The following is a 6,000-nucleotide window of genomic DNA, read 5'->3' on the forward strand; positions in this document are numbered from 1 at the left end:
GCAGGGTCAGCCCTGGTTAGTACTTGGATGGGAGACTACCAACGGATAACCAAGCCCTCTGAGGAATGACTTAGGGAGCTGGCTATGTTTAGCCTTGAGAAGAGAAGGATAAGAGGTGACATGATAGTCATGTTTAAATATTTGAAGGAATGTCATACTGAAGAAGAAGCAAGCTTATTCTCTGCAGCTCTAGAGACTAGGGACATGGAGCAATGGATTCAAGCTATCAAGAAAAAGATTCCACCTCAGCATTAGTAAGACCTTCTTGATGGTAAAAGTTGTTTGGCAGTGGTATATGCTGGGTTGGAGAGTACTGGAGTTGTCTTCTTTGGAGGTTTTTAAAGAGAGGCTGGATGACCATCTGTCAGGAGTGCTTTCATTGCATGTTCCTGCATGACTGAAGGTGGTTAGACTGGATGGTCCTTGGGGTCTCTTCCAACTCTATGATTCTATGATTTTATTAATAGGTGCTGCAGGCTATATTTCAGAGGATGGAGCTGCCCAAAGCACCTCTGAGTATTCCTTGCTTAAGGCTGCTGCCACACTTCAGAGATAAAGCAATTGGACACCACCTTAACTTCCATGGCTCCATCCTATAGAAATCTGGGATTTGGAGTTTGTTGCGGCACCAGAACACTCTGGCAGGGAAGGCTAAATATTTCACAGAACTGCAAATCCAAGAATATGTCATAGCATTCAGTCATGGTAGTTAAAGTGATGTCAAACTGCTTTATTTTTATCACTGTGCATACACCTTAAGAAAACCCTATCAAATTCATAGGGTCACCATAAGTCAACAGGTGACTTGAAGGCACAGACATACACGTATTGTCCAGATCTGGATCATCTGAAGGACTGTACTCTTACTTCCAAACCTGCCTGTGTTTTGAGATGTGCTGGAAAGACCCTTCTCTGTGCCCCGTCATGCACACTGGTACACCTGGTAGGAACATGGGACACAGGGCCTTTTCATGGGCTGCTCCTGGGATCTGGAACACCCTTCCCAGAGAAGTTAAACTGCCACCCTTCTTGCAATCTCTCTGCTGGCAAGTAAAAAGCTTTTTATTCCAACAATCCAACAGTCCCTTGAAAATTGCTTTTTCAGGAGACCTGGATGTTTTAAATATTTAAAAGCCGATGATTTTTAACTTTAACTTGAGGTGTTCCAAGCTGCCTTGAGTCCCAAACTGGGGTGAGAGAGATATAAATAACAAAAATAGTATATTCAGAATGCTTCTTAGGAGAACTGTAAGACCCTTTCACACTCACTATTGTCTGGGCAAGATTTGTTGTGGTGGTTTTCTGGGCAAGATTTGTTCAGAGGGGGTTTGCCATTGCCTTCCCCTGAGGCTGAGAGCCTGTGACTTACCCAAGGTCACCCAGTGGGCTTCATGACCAAGGAGGGAATCGAACCCTGGTCTCCAGAGTCATAGTCCAGCACTCAAACCAGTACACTGCACCAGCTCTCAGTAAGGTCCTACCTTCTTTAAAGGATTTGAACAGGGACTTGTTTGATATGTGGAAGACTAACAAACCAGTAATGGAGAAAAAAGGTAGAGAGTGAAATAAAATACTCTCTGAATTTCCTGCATCAATGAGAGACTGCATTACTTTTGGGGAGCGCATATGTCCCAACTATAATTCTGTTTTTCTGGGATCGTAATGAATTACCACAGACCAATTCCCTCTTTTTTCCGCTGTGAATTTACTTAGGCTGCATCCACAATGCAGAAATAATCCAGCTGGACACTACTTGAACTGCCATGGCCCAATGATATGGAATTCTGGCAAAGCTATGGAGCCACAACAAACTACAATTCCCAGAATCCCATAGCATTGAGCCATGGCGATTAAAGTGGTGTCAAACCGGGTTATTTCTGCAGTGTGGATGCAGCCCCAGTCCTTTCTTAAAACCAGCTTAAAGTCCAAGAATGCCAACAGCAAAGAATCTAATGGCACCTTAAAGACTCACGCCTTCCTTGGGATGCAAAGTGATGTTTATGGACTGTAAACCATTTCTGCCTCAAGACACATGCTGGGATGTGCAAAGAAAACAATGCATCAGCCAAAGGCAAACAAGACCCTGTGAAGAGTAGGAGATAACTAGCCACTTGTTCCTGGCTTGACCTGTGGTCTGACTTTTCACCTTGGTAAACAAGACAGCTGATGGCTTAAAGATTTAGCCATGCACGTCTCAGTCTTTCCTCTTGGAAATTCCTCTTGAAGCTGTGTGTGCTTTAACTTCCAGGACTCAAAAGGCTTGCAAAAATATGTGACACCTTTTCACCGAAACACAATGCAAAGTTTCCCCACCTGCTGAGGCTTCCTTCCAGGAATTTCCACCCAGGAAGGATGATCTGTTGCCTGTAACTACTGTATCTGCTAGAGTTGCATAGAGATGCCAGGCCTTTGGAGGGTTATTGCAGATGTTCTGGGGAAAATTAGGCTATCATGCAAGCTGAATTGCCTCTTGTTGCTGTTGTTGTGTGGCTTCAAGTCATTGCCAACTTATGGCGACCCTAAGGCAACCCTATCATGGGGTTTTCTTGGCAAGATTTCTTTGGAGAAGGTTTCCCATTGCTTTCCTGTTATATTATTATGTATTTGCCTGTTTTACTGTAAGCCACCTCAGAGTAGGCAGGATATAAATAAAATGTGTTGTTGTTGTTATTGTTGTTGTTGTTATTTCCCCTGAGGCTGAGAGCATGCAACTTGCTCAAGGTTACCCAAAAAGTTGCCTTAGGGGGTCAACATAAGTCAGAAATGACTTGAAGACACACAACAACAACAACAACCAGTGTGTTGATATAGTGGTTTGAACAGTGGACTGCAATTCTGGAGACCAGGGTTCAGATCTTCGCTCAGCCATGGAAACCTACTGGGTGACCTTGGGCAAGTCACACTCTCTCAACCACGGAGGATGGCAAAGGGGAACCCCTTCTGAACAATTTCTGCCAAGAAAACCACATGATAGGGTTGTCTTAGGGTCGCCATAAATCAGAAATGACTTGACAGCACACGACACCTGTGAGAGATCTCTTCATCTCCTTTGCAAAAACAACCTAATCCTATGGAGAGAAAAATCTACCAGCCTTTGTCTCACTAATTCTGGCCATAGAGTTGCACCTCTGGAGGGTATGGGTTCACAGGCAGCTGCAAATCCTGACACAACCCAACTTCCATTGTCCCCTGGCTTCTCATGGTCAGATTTGCATTTGGTTAATAGTGATTTTTTTTTTACCATTTCCTTCTGTTATACTCTTTGATAGGTGATGCACACCTTTCTTACAAGGGTAATGATTTATTATTATTATTTGTTTGTACAGTTCATCTTTGACTTGTTAACTGTAACCTTAATACAATCCCCCTCCCACCCCGATATTTATAGTGGGTTTCATGGCTGACCGGGGATTCAAACCCTGTTCTCTGTAAGACAAGTCAATAGAGGCTGAATACAATGTATAATGTGAATTATAAACAGAACATTTGTATCTTGTTGTTGTTGTTGCTTGGCTTCAAGCCATTTCTGACATATGGCATCCCTAAGGCAAACTCATCACAGGGTTTTCTTGGCAAGTGAGAGGGCCTGCCATTGCCATCCTCTGAGGCTGACAGAGTGTGGTTTGCCCAGTGGGTTTCATTTGAATCCTGTTCTATAGTCAGTGCTCAAACCAATACGCCACACTGACTTGTTTGCAAAGAGCTTACTCATGAGTAAACGAATTGTACCAAGATCAAAATTCAGATTGCTCTGATTTATACCTTACTGCTGTATACTGAACATATTCTCCCAATATTTATATAGGATATATTTCTGCAATGGGTAATCCTAATGTTTATCCTTAGCCACACTTCTGTGAAAGCTCCTGTACAGGGATGGGAATCATGAGGCCCTCCAGATGCTGTTCGACTACAACTCCCAGCAGGACTAGTGAACATCAGCAGTGTTGTGGAATGATGGGAGATGCAGTCTAACATCTGGAGGGCTGCCTGTCCTTACTCCAGTGACTATCATGAGACTTACTTATGAACTGGAAGTGAAGATTTAACATGCCACTCAACTAAAAATAACCCAAAACTTAGGAAAGGACCTTTTTTTGGACTGCTGCTCCCAGAACCCCCCAGATAGCATAGCTGAGGATGGTGGGCATTGTTGTCCCCCCCCCCCCACAAAAACACCCCCAAGAACTGCAATAGCCTCTTATTTGAATGCCCAGCATTTTCATCCCAGATTTTTTTAAAAAATGCAATTGAAGCCCTGCTTGTTTGCTCTGCTTTTACGAGCTTTTTAAAATTCCTTCCAGATGATCATCTTACAGAAGGCTGAAAAACCAAGTGCAGGAGATAAGAGAGGACTCCCAGGACTGGATCCATTAAGTTTTCAGCACCTCAGAGGGAAGAGGAATCACAGATACTGACCAGGGAAGGCTCTTTCCTTCCTCCAAAATTGTGTGGGATTCTCACATCACACCTTCCACATGGCACAATTATACTGCTATGATTCCAGTCTAACTCCCACAGCAACATCCTATCAACTCTTGGGATCTGCGACTCAGATCCAAAACACACTGCAAAAATAATCCAGTCTGAGACTGCTTTAACTGGCCTGGCTCAGTGCTAGGGGATCCTGAGAACTGTAGTTGGTTGTAGCTCTATCCTACAGAACCCTGGGATTTGCAGTTTCGGGATGGATACTTTGGGTTCATCTACACTATCAAGACAGTTGGACATCACTTTGACTGACATGGCTACAGAATCCTGGGATATATAGTTTAGAGAGGAGTACTTAGAGTGCATCTACAGTCCGGAAATAATGAAGTTTGACACCACTTTAACTGCCATGGCTACAGAATCTTCAGATATATAATTTAGGAAGGAATACTTAGAGTGCATTTACATTACAGAAATAATGCAGTTTGATGCCACTTTAACTTAACTGCCATGGCTACAAAATCCTGGGATATGTAGTTTGGTGAGGTAGCAGAACTCCTGGGCAGAGAAGGCTAATGACCTTGCAAAACTACAAATCCCGAGGTTGCCACAGGATGGAGCCACAGCACCTAAAGTACTGTAGTGTCAAACTGCATTATTTCGACAGTGTAGATGGTAGATGCACTTCTGATGGGGCTGGGAAAAAAATCTGCCTGAAACTTTGGCACCGTGGCTGCCAGTCAGAGTGGACAAATAAGGGCTTTACTTCATATCAAACCATGTTTCTTTGCAGGTCCTGGGTTCAAGTCCCACCTGAAGGCTTTGAGAACTACAGCTGCCAGTCAGAGCTGGCACTATGGATCTGGGTGGCAAAGAAAGAAAGAAAGAAAAGGAAGAAAACCTCTTCCCATGTTTCTTCCCTTTTACTCCTCTTTATGGGTACTGTACAGAGTCACTGCCAAGTTGTAAATGACACTCTCTCCTCCTCATCCCCCAGATAAGTAACTCTTCACACTCCCTTATGTTACATTTTGGACACTTTTCACTTTCCCAGTCTGGTCAATGTTGCAAAAATGGACCACACATACACAAAGGAGGGAAGAATCTGCACACTAAGATGGGTTTAGAAAGACACAAAGTGTCTAAAAGAAAAAAAGAAAAGAAACCCAGTCCATTCCTGCAAACACACCCTGAAAATTGCCACTTTGTCTCAAAGCATTCCACCCAAAAATATTATGGATCACCCCCCAAAATCCACACAAGGATCTCCCCTTTTTGTTTGTTTGTTTTGCTATGGGGAAGAGGGGAAAATGCATATGTCTATCATCCAGATCTTACCTTATAGCAGTTTTGAAAGCTTGACACTCGCTTCCTTCCCTTTCCAAATCCTCCTATTATTTTCTTTCCAAAAGAGATTTCAGCACTCCTTTTTTGAAAAAAAATCTTCTTTCTTCCCCCTAAAATCCTCAGATCTTTGAAACAAGGGCTGTTGGGGGGTTTACAGGGGACCCCTCCAAACCAAACATCACCAAAGGGGGGGGGGGGAAAACATTCATTTATTGAATTTAA

The 6,000-nt window shown here is 43.3% G+C and overlaps 1 protein-coding gene across 1 annotated transcript in view; it reads right to left on the minus strand.

The window, feature by feature from the left end:
• WNT11 (Wnt family member 11) overlaps nucleotides 1-5,980 on the minus strand; it is a 60,073-nt gene extending 54,093 nt beyond the window's left edge. Inside the window, 1 exon segment of the mRNA XM_042456276.1 lies at nucleotides 5,770-5,980. The gene's annotated coding sequence lies outside the window, so the exon portion shown is untranslated.
• Nucleotides 5,981-6,000: the final 20 nt, after the last annotated feature.

Source organism: Sceloporus undulatus, chromosome 3 (assembly GCF_019175285.1).
Source record: "Sceloporus undulatus isolate JIND9_A2432 ecotype Alabama chromosome 3, SceUnd_v1.1, whole genome shotgun sequence".
NCBI lineage: Eukaryota > Metazoa > Chordata > Lepidosauria > Squamata > Phrynosomatidae > Sceloporus > Sceloporus undulatus.